Source organism: Hylobates moloch, unplaced genomic scaffold, assembly GCF_009828535.3.
Source record: "Hylobates moloch isolate HMO894 unplaced genomic scaffold, HMol_V3 SCAFFOLD_15, whole genome shotgun sequence".
Classification (NCBI taxonomy): Eukaryota; Metazoa; Chordata; class Mammalia; order Primates; family Hylobatidae; genus Hylobates; species Hylobates moloch.
Genome location: NW_026652290.1, coordinates 55717262 through 55736949, shown reverse-complemented (window position 1 = coordinate 55736949; position 19688 = coordinate 55717262). Strand labels below are relative to the sequence as shown.

At 42.1% G+C, this 19688-nt stretch overlaps 1 long non-coding RNA gene across 2 annotated transcripts in view; it reads right to left on the bottom strand.

Annotated features, from left to right (window-relative positions):
• The window catches only part of LOC131381368 (uncharacterized), an 8480-nt gene extending 5816 nt beyond the window's left edge, over nucleotides 1-2664 (bottom strand). For both annotated transcript variants that reach the window (XR_009210069.1, XR_009210068.1), the window contains exon 1: nucleotides 1872-2664. This is a non-coding gene — a long non-coding RNA (uncharacterized LOC131381368). The remainder of the gene's footprint in view (nucleotides 1-1871) is intronic.
• Between the last annotated feature and the right edge of the window lie 17024 nt (nucleotides 2665-19688).

Genomic DNA, 19688 nt, shown 5'->3' with positions numbered 1-19688 from the left:
TGTGGTTTTGATTTGCATTTCTCTGATGGCCAGTGATGATGAGCATTTTTTCCATGTGTTTTTTGTGGCATCCTCATTTAAATTGTTATTTTTATTTTTCATCTAGTGTATAGTTTGATTCATAGAATTTAAATGCATATATTAAATTAAAAGTAGTAATTATTATAGTACTAATAATAGTAATAATCATTGACATTTATTGAGGGCTAGCTATTGCCTGCCAGACTGCTCTAAGTGCTTTATTTGTATGAACTGAGTTAATCTGAACAAAAATTTCAGGGCTAGATACTATATTCCCTTTTTACAACAAAGTCATTTGCTTCTGCTTTTACTCGTGCCTTTGGCAACACAATGACTCTGCAAATTGTCCTTTGCCCAGAGGAAACATTTTTCTGAAAGCTTCTGCGCTGGGGCAGATTTAGGGCAAAGTTAACACTTCAAAAAAATCTCCAGTAAATGAGTACATTGCTCATCTGACAAATTGGCTTTTTGGCAAATTAGTCTGCTTGCACATATTAATAGCCAAGCTCGGCCAACTTGAAATATGGAGATTTACTGAAAATCACAGTGAAGTGAAGAGAGAGGCAAGAGCAGAATTGAAATTCCCACCTGGCAGCAAAAGAGAGTTATGCAGAGCATATCAAATAAGGCAGAGGCACTTCCTGGACCACTCAACTGAGGGGCACAGCCAGCAGTGAAGTAGGGTGGCCCAGAGGTTAGAAACCCCACAGAGAGAATCAGAGGGAAGCTGGAGGCAGAGGGAATGCACCATTTGGAATTCCACGGGATGAGGACCTCTAGGTCCCAGGTACAGTTGTAAGGCTGGGGGCAAAAAGCTGCTCCTGCCGGGCACTGTGGCTCACGCCTGTAATCCCAGCACTTTGGGAGGCCAAGGCGGGTGGATCACTTGAGGTCAGGAGTTTGAGACCAGCCTGGCCAACCTGGTGAAATCCCGTCTCTACTAAAAATACAAAAATTAGCTGGGCATGGTGGCACATGTCTGTAATCCCAACTATTCAGGAGGCTAAGGCAGGAGAATCACTTGAACCTGGGAGGCGAAGGTTGCAGTGGGCCAAGATTGTGCAGTGGCACAATCTTGGCTATGTGGACAGAGTGAGACTCTGTCAAAAAAAAAAAAAAAGAAGAAGCAAAGCAGCTCCAGGCCAGCCTGCACTCTGTTCTTGGAGCCTTTCACCCTGATGGTTCAGCCAGGGAAAGGGTGACTTTTCTTCCCTGCCAAGGCACAATCAGCTTCCTAAGCCTGCAAGTCTGCATCAGTCCGGAGTAGGCACTATTTTCAGTAGCATCAAGGAGCCATAGAGGCAGCTGAATGACTCTCCAATAGATGGTCTCAGTAGAGTAGAAATGGCAGTGTAGCACGTTGACAATGAGGAAGTTAAGGTGTGCCACAGTTGCTAATGGAACCTAAGTAAAAACTCAGAGACAGAGGAGTTTTGGGGAGTCTTAGCTCCCCAGAGATTTCTAAGAAGCCCACCTAAAAAAAATCTCTTGATTAGTAAATGAAACTATTATTATTGTTATTATTACTAATAGTAGATGAGAAGATGTTTTTGTAGATAATGAAGTCAACATCAGAAAAATTTAGTAGTGGACAGATTCAGCAGGCTGCAAATTTATAAGGTCAGACTTCCAATTCTAAAATGACTTCCTTTGTCTAGTCTAGGTGGAGGGTGGTGCTGGTTAAGTTTAAACACAGTATTACCTTGTGAGAAGTGTTCCAAGTTTTTAATTGTCTACTTCTAGGTGTACTATACATCTAATAGGACTACCACACTACTCTCTGCCTTATAAACCTTTGCCTACCAACAATACAAGTTCAGATACCTTCCCTGAGTGTAGTGGGTACTTACAGAATGGTCCATCCAGGTTCCTTTAGTAGAAGCTGCTACCACGTGCACATCTACATACACCCTTTGTCCTTGTGTTACTGTGGGAGCTGCTTTGTCAACTCAGCCTGTTCCTCAGCCGCAGATTTGTTTTCTTTCCTTGGGACCCCAGGACAAATGCCATGACGACACTGTTGCAGGAGCCAGCAGTCAGCTGCTTAAGGTTGTCTCTTCTGTCCACATCTTTGTCATTCTTTGGCTAGCAATGTAGGTGCCAGTCAGCGTCATCCTATGAAATATCACATTCCTTGCCTGTAAACTGTGGTAGTGGGGAGGCCTGGCCTGCTCACTGCACAAGACTGTCTTTAGGACAAAATAGGCTACTATGGATGAAAGGGCCACATCAGGGGTGTCCAGTCTTTTGGCTTCTCTGGGCCACACTGGAAAAGAAGAATTATCTTGAGTCACAAATAAAATACACTAACACTAATAATAGCTGATGAGAAAAAAAAAATCTCCTAATGTTTTAAGAAAGTTTACAAATTTGCGTTGGGCCACAATCAAAGCCATCCTGGGCCATACACAGCCCGCGGGCTGCAGGTTAGACAAGCTTGGGCTACATGGTACCAGTATTAGCGTGAGGATGAGGGTATATTGCACTTCATAACCCCCAGTATGAGGATTATCCTTAAAGCAGGCTTTCTGCCCTGTTTTCCTGGTGGCACTCTGCTCTCACAGTGAGACTTGCCACTAGGAAGGGTGGAAATTCTTCCCAGCTCCTCTGAGTAGTGGGGCTTGAGGATGAGGGTCCATGCCACGGTGAGAGCCTCTAGGCCTCTGACACAGACTGAGAAAATGGGCTGTGACCACACAAAGCCACTACGGGAAGTCTCAAGTCCTTGACCCAATGTGCACATTCTGAGCTTCCGGTGCAGCAATGAGCTGACACAAACCGTGGCGGCCTGAGGACCTGGACCTTCCATTTTGCCTTTCAGGACCCGTGTTCACACCCGCACTTAGTTTGGAGGAAGCACCTGGAGGAGATGCAGAGTCCAGATGTGCGCCCTCTGCCGGAAGCCTACTGCACCAGGACGTAGGCGTGGAGTGGCCCTTAACGCATCTGGAAATCAGTCTTCACTAAAAAAAAACTTCCTCCAAAATGTTCTTTAACAGCCCTTTAAAAGCCATTGTTTCAAAACAGTCCAAGGTGGTGAACAATTAATATTTTCGATTTACATGAAGACTCTGGAGTAGGAATTACCTGAGTTGGAAACCCAGTTCTACTCTATTGGTATCAGATTGCATTCTGTATCAACATTAAAATTTTCAGAAAAACTCTCAACCTCGGTGCATTAGATTTCTAGGACTGTCACAATGAAGTATCACAGGTTCCGTGGCTTGAGCAATAGAAATTTATTTCCTTGCGATTCTGAGGCTAGAAATCTGAGATCAGGATGTTAGCAGGATTGGTTTCTTCTGAGGCCTCTCTCCTTGGCTTGCAGAAGAAGCATAGTTGACCTCTCTCTGTGTGTTCACATGGTCAAACCACTGTGTACATCTGAATCCCAATCTGTTCTTGTAAGGGCACCAGTCATATTGGATTGGAGCCTACTAATGAGATCATGACCACATCTTACCTTAATGATCTCTGAAGGCTCTATGTCTAAATACAGTCACATTCTGAGATACTGGGGGTTAGGACTTCAACATATGAATTTTTGAATTCAGCCCATAACAGGAACCCTTTTAAGACTGTCACTTATTTCTCTAGTGAAAAGGCAGAACTTTCAGAATCTTTTAGAATCTCCCCTGCAGCTGAGTAAACATCTTAGTGTCTTCATAACTAGAAACCACAGGTTGTTGTTTCATTTTGTTTTAAATTTTCTATCACTGAAGATAAATAAGATCAGAACTCGAAAGTCTTGCTAACCCATCGATGTCATGAGAAAGGCCCTGGATCAGGGTGGGAAAACCTGGCTTTTCTTTGTAATTGTTAATTATGAGATTATTTATTCAGCTATTATTATTAACAATAATATTTTTATTAGTTGGGTGTGATGAGGCAGTATTTAACTTGACCTGGCAACCCTGAATGCCTGATTCTATACTCATCCAGCTATTACTATGATGGGTTTGCAGAGATATGCCAGACAAGCACATTCCTTATTACTGTAATGATTTTGCTCCCAATGACAGTTCAATTCTCCCAGGACCTGGACTGGACCTCGAGGGGTCTAGCACAGGGGCCCATTGCACCTGGGCTCCAGGTGGATCTGCAGCCTACACTCCAGGAAGGCTGAGCGGTCTCTCCTGCCCCTTCATGCTGGGCTCCCCCAGTCTCACCATTCTGACACTAAGGAAGCATCACTGAGGAAAGGAAAAGAAGAGCGTGCTTTTCTTAATCCTTGCTGTAGAGCTTTTCTAAGCCACTCACTCCAGACCTTCCCAGTCTTCCTACCCAGCTTTAAACTTCCCTCCTGCTAATTGAGGCTTTGGGGGCCAACAATGAAAAGATGTTCCTAAGTCCTGGAGGCATCAATGGCTCCCTGCAAGTCTGTGGAAAATTTCCAGTGTATGGAGAAATGCCACTGCAATGTGGAGACAGCATTTTGGGATACTGCTGGTATACCATAAGCCTGGCTGTTGATCCTGTATGTGGAAGGGAAGAAACAAATGAAAAGGCAGGAAATGTTGGTGGCCCACTCCCTGCCACTAGTGGGAGCTCTAGGTTCATGCCACTCCATCAACCCAAGGATGGGGTAGAATACCAGGTGAGGATGGAGCCTGGGACTAGGGGATGAGAGACTGAGGTCAAAACTCTCCCCTGCAATACTATCTTTCCAGAGTCCTGTTACTCCACACAACTAGTTTGGCAAGAGAGGCCTGGGGCCTTTCCCTACCTCTTGAGCCCCAGTGTGAGTTTGAAAAACAGGGCTCTAGAGATGAAGATGGGGGCCCAGGGGACAGAGGCTCAAGAAGCCAGGCAGCCTGCTTCCATGTTGCAAGCAGCCTGGGACCTGGACAAAAGGAATCCATCCTAAAAGCCCCAGGTGTTGGACTAGGCATGGGGGCTAACGCCTGTAATCCCAGCACATTGGGAGGCCGAGGCAGGCGGGTCACTTGAGGTCAGGAGTTTGAGACCGGCCTTGCCAACATGGTGAAACTCTGTCTCCACTAAAAATACGAAAATTAGCTGGACATGGTGGCATGCACCTGTAATCCCAGCTACTCGGAAGGCTGAGGCAGGAGAATCACTTGAACATGGGAGGCGGAGGTTGTAGTTAGCGGAGATCATCTCATTAAGACAAACACTGTTGGCTGGGCGCGGTGGCTCATGCCTGTAATCCCAGCACTTTGGGAGGCCGATGTGGGTGGATCATGAGGTCAGGAGATCAAGACCATCCTGGCTAACATGGTGAAACCCCATCTCTAATAAAAATACAAAAAATTAGCTGGGCGTGGTGGTGGGCACCTATAGTCCCAGCCACTCGGGAGGCTGAGGCAGGAGAATTGCATGAACCCGGGAGGCGGAGCTTGCAGTGAGCCGAGATCGCGCCACTGTACTCCATCCAGCCTAGGCGACAGAGCGAAACTCCTCCGTCTCAAAAAAGAAAAAAAAAATAGACAAACATTGTTAGTTTTAATTCCACGATTCTGTACCTATCAGTTTTCTTCTCTGTCCAAGTCATTATTTTAGGGAGGATGGTGTTGATTACAATCATAGGTTTGCTTCTGCCAAAAGAAGCACCTGCTGAGAACCAAATGAAGATAGATTCTTCTCTCAGGCCTAAGAACAAGGCCCATCTGGCAACACCCAGGCTTCACTTCACTGCATTTATCATAGTTTGTGATAATGAATTTATTGGTAAGATTAGTCTCATCCACTAACTTGTTAGGCTCACGGAGAACAGACTGTGTCCATCTGCTTCACTGCATTAGACCACACGCCTAGCAGAATTCTTGGTACACGAAAATGGACAGTCTGGTGGTTCTCAAACTATGTGCTGAGGTACCCCACACCAGGAGCTGCAGCAAACTCAGAAGGGCACCATGATATTTTACATTTTTTAGGTAAAAGCACAGAGATCCTCAATATCTTGGGGACCCAGAGTAGATGACCAGTTTAAGGTAGTTTGTAACTTCAACATCAGTTCATCCACATTCCTTTCAATTACATCAACACTTTTGAAACTGGGCTTCTGGTTATTGCTGTGATAAAATGCAAGTGTCTCACAAAAATGAATGTGAAACAGGAAAGGAGGGTGGTGGTGTCCAGTCTGATTCTAAGGTTTGAGAAACCAGGCAGTACCCAATAAAAGCACATATCCCATTAGTAATTGTGGTTATTTACACATGACAAAAAAGTAGTATTGTTTTTCTTCCTATTTATGTGTATTCGTTTTCAAACAGCTACTAAGTTATCGAGACAGAAATGCTTAGCAAATCGTGTGGGATTTACCTAATAAATGGCACAGTTAGGTATTTCTTTGGCCCAGGGGCACTGTGAAATGTTCACTGAGAAACTAAGGGCACCGTGAACTGAGGTTTGGGAGCTTCTGTCCTAGTCAATACTTGTTGATGGATTGATGGACTCAGGACCCCATGCCTTTAATTATACCCTTGATCACTTTACCCACAAAATATTATAAATCGGAATAAACCAAAAAACACCCTTAGAGAAAAAACATCACTGGATCTTTGTTCTTCTTCACAGAGGAGAGGAGAGCTCTACCACTGAGCTCTCTTTTTGAATACTTACCATTTACTGTTGGTTGAATACTTACTATTAGTCAGGCCATAGGCTTGGTTTTTCCCCCTCTTTTCTCCCCACTTCAATAAGATGGTCTAAGCTTGAATTTATTTATTTATTTTTAACACAAGAGTCAAAGGAGGTTTGCTTTAATACTAACAACCATTCTCTTCATGATGATGATACATTTTTATAATCCATCATGATTAGTTATAATTTTAACAAATCATATCTTTACTGCTATTGCGAAAGTTTAAGCTTTAACAACCTGCCAAACATTGTATAAGCAGTTTACTTAGGCTAGTTTATTAAATGAGAGTAAAACCTTAAAGAAGTAGGTGTTATTAGGATGATGACTCCTATTTCATGAAATAAGTAAACAAGCAAATAAATAAAGGTTTGGCAAGGTCACATGACTAGCCCAAAGTCTCACTGCTATTGGTGGGGGAAACAGGTTTTGAATTGACTGTGCTCCATGCTAATAATGCCTGCAAAATATGAGAAGTTACTTGGTTACTAGTGGTTGGTTACTAGATAGAAATGACTTGTTACGGATGTGAAAATTAGGGGTAGAGAAGGCTCCTTACATTCTGGTGTGTTTTGTGTAGTTCAGTGTGCTGCAGTTCTGAGTGAGCTGGAAGTTTTAAGAAATGCAAACGGACAGAGAGCCAAACTTCTCTCCTGAAGAGTCAGTAGCTCTTTTTATAGAAGTGTACCCATGTGGAGGAAGATGGGCCTCTCAGATTTAGAGTACTTATTCTAAGTAGAGATGCAATTGCCCTTGGAGAGTGATATGTGTTGAAGTGATGGGGTGGCCAGGTGAACAGTGGATCAGGCATTCTCGGTGCCCCTCCCCAGTCTGACCTTCTCTTCTATAATCACCTGTACTGAAGGTACACTGAAGGTCAGATATGCCAGGAAAACTAACACAAAGAAAAAGAAGATCATATTTTCTCTATGTCATGGTGACAAACAAGACTTCTACAAGTTTGTGAAAAAAATGACATTAAAAGATAACATGAAAAACATAATCTTTATTTCTCAATATAGGCTCCATCAAGTTCAAGACACTTTTGTAAGCCATGATACCAGCCATTTAGTTAGTCCATCCCTAAAGAACTGAAGGTCCTGGGAATTTAACCATGTCATTGCAGTCTTTTTTACATTATTAACTGAAGAAAAGTGGCTACCCTTTAAAGATTTTTTTAAAATTAGAAGATAAAAGGAAGTCAGGAAGAGCCAAATCAAGACAGTAAGATGAATGCCTAATCTCACTGAAACTCTAGCAAAATTGCCATTGTTGTATGAAAGGAATGAGCAGGAGCATTGTCCTGGTGGAGAAAGACTCTCTGGTTGAAGCTTTCCCTGGCATTTTTCTGCTAATTCTTTGGCTTTCTCAAAATACTTTCATAATAAGCAGATTTTATTACTCTCTGGCTCTCCAGAAAGCCAACAAGCAAAATGCCTTGAGCATTCCCGAAAACTGTTGCCATGACTTTCGCTCTTGAATGGTCCACTTTTGCTTTGACTGGACCACTTCCACGTCTTGGTAGCCATTACTTTGGTTGTGCTTCATCTTCAGGATCATACTGATAATTTAACAGTTTCATCTACTGTTACAATTCATCAGAGAAATGCTTCAGGATTTTGATCCCACTTACTTAGTTTCCATGGAAAGTTCTACTCTTGTCTGTAGCTGATCTGGGTGCAATGGATTTGGCACCCATCAAACAGAATGTTTGATGAGCTTTAATTTTCCAGTCAGAATTACGTATGCTGAACCAATTAAGATGTCTGTGGTGTTGGTTATTGTGTGTGCTGTTAATCTCTGTCCTTTTCAGTTAGGGACAAACAAGTTGAATTTTGTCCTTGCAAATTGATATGGATGATCTCTGCTGTGGTCTTCATCTTGAACATCATCTTGTTTCTTCTTAAAATGAGTTATCTATCTGTAAACTGCTGATTTCTTTGGGCATTGTCCTTATAAATGTTTTGTAAAGCATTAATGACTTCACCACTCTTCCACCCAAGCTTCACCATAAATTCAGTATTAGTCCTTGCTTCAATTTTATCATAATTCGTGTTGCTCTGATAGGGGCTCTTTCCAAACTGATGTGTTATCCTTCTTATTGTCTCAAGCTAAATACTGTCCAGACATGTTATAATAAGTTAGTATGAGTTTGTTTTGGTGCAGAAAAATTTTTGAAATCCATGTATAGTTTTTTCATAATATACATTTTCCATGAACTTTTTGCAGACCCCCGGTATTTCTCCTTTTTGCATGAATTGTGGAGGAAACAGTATTTTCTGAATTTGTCACCCCACCTGAATAGGTAAGTTGGGTTGATAACAAGTGAGAGACCAGAATTCTGGGCTGGAGCTAACGTCACACGTATCCAACACTGGCTATAGGGCAGGCCCTTCTAGTCTGTCCCCTGCTCTGTTACTACCTGCAAGGGAATGTTCAAGAGTGCTAGAAGCAGTTTCAAAAGGAATAGTTTTAAAAGAGAATATGTGTTTGCTAAAGCTCATAAAGAACCAACAGTCTCCAGAGAAGGAGGTAGTCCTTGTCATAAGGAGACACTATCCCACAGGGAAAAAAAAAAAAATCTTTTGTATGGTTTCTACCTACACATTTTGTTTTTTGCATGTATCATATTAATAATACTTGTCCTCATAAAATAAAAATTTCAACAACAAAATATAGAGATAATTAGCTTTTGGAAAGATATGCAGTAAAGCAGCCCCAGGTTCAATTTTAGGTAGTAGATTTTACTATTTTGTGCCAGACATATTATTTCTTATAACAAATATTTTTAGAGCACCTAGGGAATGCCAGGCTCCGTGATAGAGACAAGAAGACAATAGTCATTGCCTTCACACAATGGTTCTTCTAGAATGAGAGCCAGATATGAGAAAGCAAATTAAAAAAAGACCTACAGATTGTGCTTAATACTACCAAAGAAATAAAGAGCTTTGCTAGAGAATGAGAACAAGAGCCCTAAGAAGAATATTTTGGCAGAGGGAATGGTAGGGGTAATGTTCCTGGTAGGTATTGGGATTAAATTATTTGAAACACAGTTCTTGTAAGTAGATATTTCCACATCAATAAAACCAGTGCTGTAATAGGGGCATGTACAGGTTACTATCGGAACACAAAAAAGGACCACTTAGTACCAAATGTAGGGGGAGCTACTTGGAAAAGATGGCACTTGAGCAGTACAGTGGTGAGCAGGGACTGGTCAAGGGATGATTCTGAGGAGGGAGGAAAATGGTTCAGAGCAGAGGAGGCAGCACATGCAAAGTGGTGCCATCAATAATTCAGGAACCCATGATCAATCTGGCTAAATGGAACCAGGTCCCAGAAAAGGTTAGAAAAGATAGGATTGAAATTAAAGGTGGCAAGATTTTATACTAATTGTTCAAAGTTCACAGATATTAATATTGCTATTAGCAATTGTATGTCCTTAGCTCCAGCTCAAACTTTTAAAAATTTGCTGCAGAGCACATTGGTGCAACTCAAGATTTTAAGAACTTGCCTATCCTTTAATAAATATGCTGCAAATTTCCCTGGTGCCAGCTGTTTCTCATCTCTTTCTTTGACTCCATTGTCGTCTCTTCATTCCACTCCATAGGGTGGCAGCTGGAAGAGTTATACAGACAGACTAGGAATGCTGAAGAATACAGTGTGACCTAAGAAAGGTTCATCTGTTGTATAGAAGCTGTGAGGTATTTATTATTTCTTTTTTTTTTTTTTTTTTTGAGATGGAGTCTCGCTGTCACCCAGGCTGGAGTGCAATGGCGTGATCTCTGCTCACTGCAGGCTCCGCCCTGCGGGGTTCACACCATTCTCTTGCCTCAGCCTCCCGAGTAGCTGGGACTACAGGCACCCGCCACCTCGCCTGGCTAATTTTTTTGTATTTTTATTAGAGACGGGGTTTCACCGTGTTGGCCAAGATGGTCTCGATCTCCTGACCTCGTGATCCGTCCTCCTCGGCCTCCCAAAGTGCTGGGATTACAGGCGTGAGCCACCGCGCCCGGCCGGGAGGTATTTATTATTTCATAATAACCTATAGCTCTGGGCCCACATGGGCCATTTTGTGTAACTTCCTTAGTCATTGTATAGTATCAAAGACAGCATGGAGAGATTAGACCTTTTTTTTTTAGGAGATGGATTCTTGTATTTTACTTGTGTCTTTTGAAACACTCCCAGCTGAAACTGTCCTTAGCTCCAGCCTTTTACATACCTCTCTCAATGGAGTGTCAAAGTCATTTTCTCCACCCTCACCCCAGATGTTCTGTCGATTTGTGTGTTTAACCTTGGTCTCCCTGCCACTTCTCTTAACACAGGTCTAGCTTCTCTTACTTTGTTCTCTCCTTGTTACTCCCCTCTATCTGGTTCTGTCTTCCTTTGCCCATCATCCAACTGTACATTACCAAAGTTTAGTACCTGGAACCTGGCAGGCAGAGACAGAACCCAGAAAGCAGGCCCTGGAATCAGGCTGTGTGTGTTTCATGTGAGACTCCCTCCCCACTGACCAGCCTTGGCAAAGTCATTTACCTTATTCAAGTCTTAGTTTCTTCAACAAAAGGGGGCTAATGATGGTAATGACCTGATTCGGTGAAGAATGTTTGACTGCAAATAATAGGACACAGAACTAAACATGAGCCAGGCAGTACAGACGGGCAACTCTCTCTCCTAAATGAGAAATTGGGAAATAGGAGGTACAGATGTGGGAGGGCAACTCCACAATATCTTAGAGGCTCAGGTTCTTCCCTTCCCCAGCTCCCCCTCCACCATCCTTGGTCCTTTGGCTTGTCTCATGCTGGTCATGCTGGTCACCTCATGTTTCTAAGGTGACCCCCACAGCCCCAGGCCATTTGACAACTTTCAAAGTCAAGGAGTGGAGGACAAATGCCTCCCACTTTTCGAGGCACTGTTCTTTCATCTGCAAAAAGAAACATCCCAGAAAACTTCCCCTGACCTCCCATTGCTCAGAACACAGCCACGTGGCCACCCCTTGCTGGACAGGCAGCTGAGGACATGCCTATCTTGCAAAGCAGGGCAGAAAACAGTGGTGCATTCAGGTCAATTATGAGCCACACCATGGGTGTGAACTAAATTGGGGTTCTCGGCAAAGAAGCATGAGTAAACAGGGATCTGTTTTACCCACTTCACGATGTTGTCATGAGGATTAAATGAGGTGACATCCTTGGAACACTGCCTGGGACTTAGTAAGAGCTTAGTAAGTGTTAGCTACTATTTTTTATTTTTATCTTAATTATTTTTGATTCTGCCTCATCACCCCTTGCTGTAGCAGCCTGGAGTCTTATGCACAGCCATTTCACATTCACTCTGAGGTGTGCACACCCGTACTGTAAGCAGCATAGACAAAGGCAGCTCATGTTTATGGGTGAAGCTGCAGTAGTAGCTGAGATCCACGGGAAGGACAGGGGCCGAGAGCAAGGAAAGAGAGTTGGGAGTCTAGAATAATCTTTAATCAAATGGATCATGGAGACCAGTGGTGACACTTGGAAGTATTGTTAGGCAGTCTGTGATCTGGACACTATGAAACTAGAGACAATCTGCATCAATCTCTTGACTACATGGTTTCCCCAAAGCAGTCCCAGAACGGGAGTGAAGAAGGCAGGAAGTAGTACAAATCTGGGCTTGGAGCTTTGCCTTATGGATGAGCTGAAAGGACAAGGAGACTTGAGAACACAAGCCAGAGAGTGGATAGACTGACGGATGGTGGATCCATGACAGATAGACATGGGAGTGAAACTTGGAGGGGCTGATAAATTAGGATAAAAATGAAGAGACTTGTCAAGGGACCGAGTGTCTTTTTAAGTCAAATAACTGGTACAGTCAGTGAGAGTGAAGAGAGAGCCAGAAGAGGAAAAACTTGCAAAATGAGGACTGAATAAATCTATTCCTGTCTGCCTGTACCACATATCACAGGTCTACTCACAGTTTTGACATATGTTTCCACAAAATTGTTCCCGTTTCTATTTTTCTATCAAGATTTTCAAATCCCCACATATTTCTATTACACTTCCACTGATGTGTTCTATCTCCCAAAGCATCCCCAGCAGTGCCAAGACTCACAGTGCCCACAAGGCTTCCCTGCCTCCTCTGAGATCATGCCCAAGGGTGAACATTCGACCAGGGCTGGGACAATCCTAGTGCCTTGACCCACGTCTCTCTTGGTGGCTACCACAGCCACTGCCACTTTGTCATGGTCACCCAAAGGCAATAGCTATGCTGGCCACTTACTCAGAGAAAGGGTAGATTCAATAGGGGTCTTGGGTAGAGAGATGGGTAGTCCTGTGAAGAGGACAGTCTTCTGGTGGTGACTGGCAGACCAAGGTCAGCTACCATCCTCCCAGTATGGGTCTTCATCTCTGACCTTTTTCCCATCTCCATATTCATATTTCTAACTGCTGGACACATCCACCATGGGTGTGGGCATCTCACACTCAGTATTTTCAAACTAGAATCCTTGGTTTTTCCCTTCAGTCATGCTCCTCTCCTTTGCAATTCTTAGTTAATATGTCACCATTCAACCAGTCACTGCTGCTAGAAAAGACAGAATCATCTGGAGTTTTCCATGCCCTCCACTCTGTTCCTGTCACATCTGTTTTCTCACCAAGCTCAGGCAATTCTATTTCTGAAAATATCTCTAACCCATCCTCTCCCAACCTCAAGCATTTATATTGACTCAGACCAGTATCAACTTCCCTGATGGACTTTCTACCTCCAATAGCTCTGAACAAGGAAACAGGACAACTCTGGAAAACAATGATCCTGGTGGAAGGAGGTGGACAAAAAACCTGAGTGACAGTGAGTGGTCACTGATCAGAAGACTCAGGGACCTGTAGCTGTTTTAGCTCCTGGAAATAAGGCAGTGAGAGATATTGTCTAGTATCTGGTATGAAGTGACCTGCCGATACTGTGGCAGGCAGAGCACCGTTGTTTGCAGACTGCAGCAGGATCCACCAGGTCCCTCCAATTGCTACTATAATTAGCTCAGGAGATTAAAGTCTGTTTTATTAAATGCTATTCATTGATTACCTACCATGTTTTAGGTCCCGGTTGAGACCACAGGGATATCAGGCAGTGGATGAGAACAGCATGTGCCATGCCTCATGAAGGAAACTTACAGTCTAGCCGGGAAGACAGATATTAATCAAGTGTGTTGAGTGTTATGAAGAAGAAAGTCAGGGTCCAGTGCAGCATATACCTGGAAGACTTAACCTAGTCTAGGGGTTCATGGAAGGCTTCCCTGTGGAAATGATAAGAAAAGATCATGCAAGTAGTTAAAAAAGAATGAATTAACAGCATTTGCAGTGACCTGGATGAGATTGGAGAGTATTATTCTAAGTGAAGTAACTCAGGTATGGAAAACCAAACATCATGTGTTCTTACTGATATGTGGGAGCTAAGCTATGAGGATGCGAAGGCATAAGAATGATACAATGGACTTTGGAGGTTTGGGGGAGGAATGGCAGGGGGGCGAGGGATAAAAATCTATAAATATGGTGCAATGTATACTGCTCAAGTAATGGTTGCACCAAAATCTCACAAATCACCAATAAAGAACTTACTCATGTAACCAAATGCCACCTGTATCCCAATAACTTCTGGAAAAATAAAATAAAATAAATTTTTAAAAAAAAGATTATGCAAGTAGGGAATACCCATAATGGGTGGGAAGGGGGGGAATTGTGTTCCAGAGAGAGAAACAACAGATGCAATTTTATTATTTGTCCAATTTCAAAATACATTGATTCTTGGAAATGAGTAGAGAGATTTTCAAATGAGGCACGTGGTCACAGTATAGCTGCTTCTTGGAGACCCCTGGTTTTAGCACCACTATGATTTTCTCAAATATATCTGCTAATATCTGTAATGACAGAATATCCCATTGCAAGCTAAAGTCTTTGATGAAATCATCATATTTTGTTTTTAACACTCATGTATTCATTCATTCAATAAATATTTATTGATTACCTACTATGCCAGGTACTGTTCTGGGAGCTAGGGAATCAGTGATATGAAAATTATCTTTCATATCAGTGATATGAAAATTATCTTTCATGTCAGTGATATGAAAATTATCTTTCATGTCAACGATATGAAATATCATAGTGTAAAATGGAAGCTGTAAGAACATGCCTCAATTTGTATTCTGTAACTTTTGTGTGACTTGTATACATGATCATTCCAGGGGAGCACATGGACCCCAATTTCAAGAACCTTAGAGTAAGTCATGGAAAGTCGTTTTGGGAGTTCTCAACCTAGTCCTGCCTGAAAGTGTTTTCTGATCTCAGAAGTTCATTTAGCCTCTCTGGTTTCTGAAAATAAGAGGATTGAACTAGATGAATTCTGAAGCCATTTCCAGTTGTACACATATATAAATTTGTACACTCACACAGCTGGAAGCGACCCTAAAGCCATCTTGCCAATTACACTAAACCCTTAAATCAGTCATTAGTAGAATCTTAAGGAAAGAGCAGCAAGTGTCAGGAACACTTAGGAAGAAAAATGAGAAACTCAGACCAAGAAGGCCCACTGGAGAGTGTTTATTCAGAGACACACAAACATACGGAAGCTTTGCCATGAGGTCACCTCCGCTTATCTCTGCACTGCTGATGGACTATACACATTTGTTGGAATTCTTCTCTCAGAAGCTGTGAGTCAGCCGGAAGCCAAGTCACAAATAGGTCCACAATTAACTCAAGAAGTAGGAGCCCTTGCTTTCTTATCTTCCTACCACCCTCATTTTTCTGGTGATGTGAAAGTGAAAATTCTTTGGAGCTCAGAAGGAGGTTCTGCAAAAAGCAGAATGCGCAAATGTAAAGCATTTTTTTTTTTACGACAAAACAGAAGACATGACATTTGTGGGAACCACCACATTTACAAGAGGCAGCACTCCTCCAGGATTCACCTCCAAACTTTTTCGAATGCTTCCTGTGGAAAAATCTTGTCAAGGATGGTCTTATTTTTTTAATCGGGAATTATTTTCTCACTGATCATTTCCAAACTAAAAATCTTGGGAATTTCATTTTGGCTTTTTACTGTGGGACACTCATTGCTAAAGGAGACCATTTCAGACAAACCACATTTAATAATGTGTGTTCCAATCCTCCAAATTTCTGGTGTGCCAGCTCTGTTGGACTCTACTAGGCTTTGGGGAATCTTTGCCTTCACTGGGAATGGCATCAGGAGGGCTCCCTCAGAGCTCTTTGCTGACGCCCTGCAGGGTTACAAAATGATGCTTCCCCGGATCATAACCAGTAACTCATGTGTACACAGAAGAGTAAGGTAAAAATCAGCCTCATATTCAGCCTTATGGGAAAAGAAGTAAAATATGTAGCAGGGAAAGGTGAACTAGGGTTTTCAGTGGAGGGGGCAGGGCTTCCCACCTTCACTTAGGAATGCTATTCATTGACATTTATTGCTTCCTTACCCATTGACACACATTGTTCCAAGTACCTTGAATGCATCAACACATTTAATCTTCATAGTAAGTCATAAGGCCAGTGCTTTTGTTCTTTTCAGTAGGCAAATGAGGGAACTCAGACACAGAGACGGGAAGTGACATTCTAAGGAAATGTAGCCAGGAAGTGGCAAAGCTGGAATTCAAACCCAGGCAGGCTGGGTCCAGCTCAAGCTTTTACCCTCTGAGCTACACAGCCCCTTCAGGAGCAGAAGGAACCAGAGCTGAGGGACTAGCTCATGGCCTTCTACGTTTCCTGAAGCTTGGCGGCCTAGGGAGACCTTAGCTCTTCCTTTCCACACCTCTGGTCAGCTGAACAAGGGAATGTGCAAAGCACTATCTACTAGTAAAGATTTCAAGAATTCTTAATTTGCAACAAGGTGGCCAGGAAAATATGAGGGTTGTTTCCTATGTCTGTTTTATTTTCCCTGCTCCAACCCCCAGCTCTTCTAATTTCTACATGTGGTCACAAATATTTGTCTAATCAAACATATTTAAGGACATCTATAATACCTAAGTAGATGTACACACACACACACACACACACACACGGCAAAAGACAAATTCAAAATGTGTTCAATAGTTTCAAATGTAGTCATTTACCCTATTTTAATAGAATTGGCTTCAGAATTGAAAAGAAACTTAAAATTACTTTTGTCCAGTAGGTCTCAACTAGAGGCAATAGCTCCCTCCAAAAGGTTCTCTCAAGGGCTCTGGGTTTTTACAATGGCTGAGGGTGGAGTATCGTGCTACTCATATTTAGGGAGGCCAGGAATAATACATAAAACGTAACATGAGGGATAGTCTCTCTCAACAGCAACTTTTTCTGCCTCAATTGCTAATGGTACTCCCTTAATAAACACCAACTGAGGTTCAACACTTATTTTACAGTTGAGAAAATTAGTCATAGAAAGATAAAGAATCTTTCTTAAGGTCTCTTAGCTAGTTAATAGCACAGCCTGAAGCTGAATCTAGTTTTATACACCTATAGGAAAGAACTGTGTTGTTGTTGTTTTTTCCTAGAGAAGGCTCTGTGGACCAGAGAGTCCATAGAAGTCAAAACTATTTACATAATAACACCAGGACATTATTTGCCTGTATCAATATCATTCTCTCACCAAGCGTACAACAGTTTTCCAGAAGCCACATGATATGTGATAATATTGTTTAATGAAATATGTCAACATTTAGAAGGTCTGATGACAAATATTTTCCAAATAACAAATATATAATGTTATAGAATTATGTGTGGGTAAAAGATCCATTAAAACTACAAGACAAATGGCTTTTAATATAACTAAGTACAAAGAGTTTACTAAAAGATTTAAGATTTTCCCTTGCAACTAACATTGAAGAAACTACCATTCATTAAGTTTTAGTGTAGTGTCAAAGAAGAATAGGCACAATTATCTGAATAGGCGATTAAAATATGTTTTCCTTTTTCAACTACAAATTTGTGTGAAGCCAAGTGTTTTTCACATATTTCAACCAAAATGACATATTGCAATGGATTGACTGCAAAGCAGATAGGGAAATCCAGGTGCTTTTTTTTTTTTTTTTTTTTGAGATGGGGGTCTTGCTCTGTCACACAGGCTGGAGTGCAGTGGCATGATCTCAGCTCACTGCAACATCCGCCTCCCGGGTTCAAGCAATTCTCCTGCCTCAGCCTCCTGAGTAGCTGGGCCTACAAGCATGCACCACCAAGCCCGGCTAATTTTTTGTATTTTTAGTAGAGACGAGGTTTCACCATGCTGGCCAGGCTGGTCTCGAACTCCTGGTCTCATGATCTGCCCGCCTCAGCCTCCCAAAGTGCTGGGATTACAGGCATGAGCCACGGCGCCCGGCCCCCAGGTGTTTTACATTAAGTCAGACACTGATGAGATTTACAAAATTGTAAAGCAATGCCAATCTTCTCATGAAACTAATTTTGTTTTGAAAAACATATTTATTATTCAAACAACTGTTACTTATATTAATGTGTGATGAGTTTGTTAGTTTTAGAATGAATTAATACATATATATTTTAATTTTCGGTTTTAATTCCTAGTATGGTAAATATCAACAGATAAAACCCACGTAAACACAAGCTCTTTGGAGTCAGTGATTTTTAAGGGGATAAAGAGCTTCTGAGAATAAAATATTTGGGAATTGCTGCCTTATATCATACCCATTTGACTAAATCTCATTCTCCTGAGTGATACCAGGGAATCTATTTTTTAAATTACCCTTCAGAAGATTGTGATGCACAAACTAGCTTGAAAACCATCGAAACAGAGTGCATCTTTGTTGAAGAAAGTCCCATTCTAATGTTGGGCTATAGGAACAATGTTAGGATCAAGGGCAGTTCTTTGAGAACTTCAAGAATGCTGTTGGCTCTGTGTCAACAGGAAACAGAGATACATTCCCCCAGAATGAGGGAAGAAAGAAGCACCCAACCCAACTCTTAATCAGTCTTAACAAGAAAAGCAACTGCACATCAAGTGGAAGGATGAGCAAAAAGGAACAGTTCCAATTCTGGGCATTATTGGCAGGACCACGGGCTTAGTGGGAAAGGCCATAGTCTCAGTCAAGAGGAATGTGATTCTCCCAGTATTTGTACAACCTCAAGGCCAGACAGGGTAAAGAGGTAGCTTTGGAACCAAATTTGACTCACAAATGTGCATTATTTATACTTCCAAGAATTGTATAAACACTTTCTGTAACCAGATGGAAAAATTCAAAAACTTTTAAGTTCCATATTTCCAGTTTATCTTAAAAATTGGAATATCTGGCACACACAGGTCTAAACTCCATTATGGGAACAATCGTCTGGAACTGCATAGCTGCTGCTCCCAACAGCTGAGGCCTGAGCTGTCCAATGGTCCCCGGGCGACTTTCCTTTTTTTATGCTACTTGCTTGGCCCCGGGGTTGCCATTCTGTTGTAAGGAGCTCAAAGAGAATCCTGGGATCCTTGGACAGTCTGAGAAGAAGACAGGACCTAGGGCTATACTGGTGGACAACAAGATGGCCATACAGGATGAGATGGCATAGAAGAGTCTGTAATCTGGCATTGCAACTTCAGGTTGGTTTAATTTGCCTGGAGCACAAGAGTTACAGGCAAACATTCCAATCTTCCTATTACTAATTTTAAGTTGTCACATCAGTAATAGCACTAGTATTAGCTCTAAGGGGTTCAGATTAGCTGTAGGTGGTTGATTAACTGCATCCTTTTGGTGAATATCAGAGTTACCAGTATTTGCCATTGTGTCTTTTTCTATATCAGTTGTGTACCCATGAAAAGAGCAGTTCTAACAAACCTCATAGTATCTCCCAAATGGAAATCTCTCGTTCTGCTGCTGAATTTTCATATTTGGTCTTTGTTTGTCAAGCCAGTTAAGGAAAGTCACTTCCTCAAGTGACAGCTGTGGATCCAAAAACATCTACCAAAGATAAGCAGTTGTCATGGCAAAAAACAACAAACCTAAAGGTGATAGATCATGGGACTCGGTTACTGTACTTGCCGTGTGAATCCGCACTGCCTTCACCCTTTACTTAACTCCACACGCAGCTTTTCAACACCATGCCCTGGGATGTATCAAATGCACTTT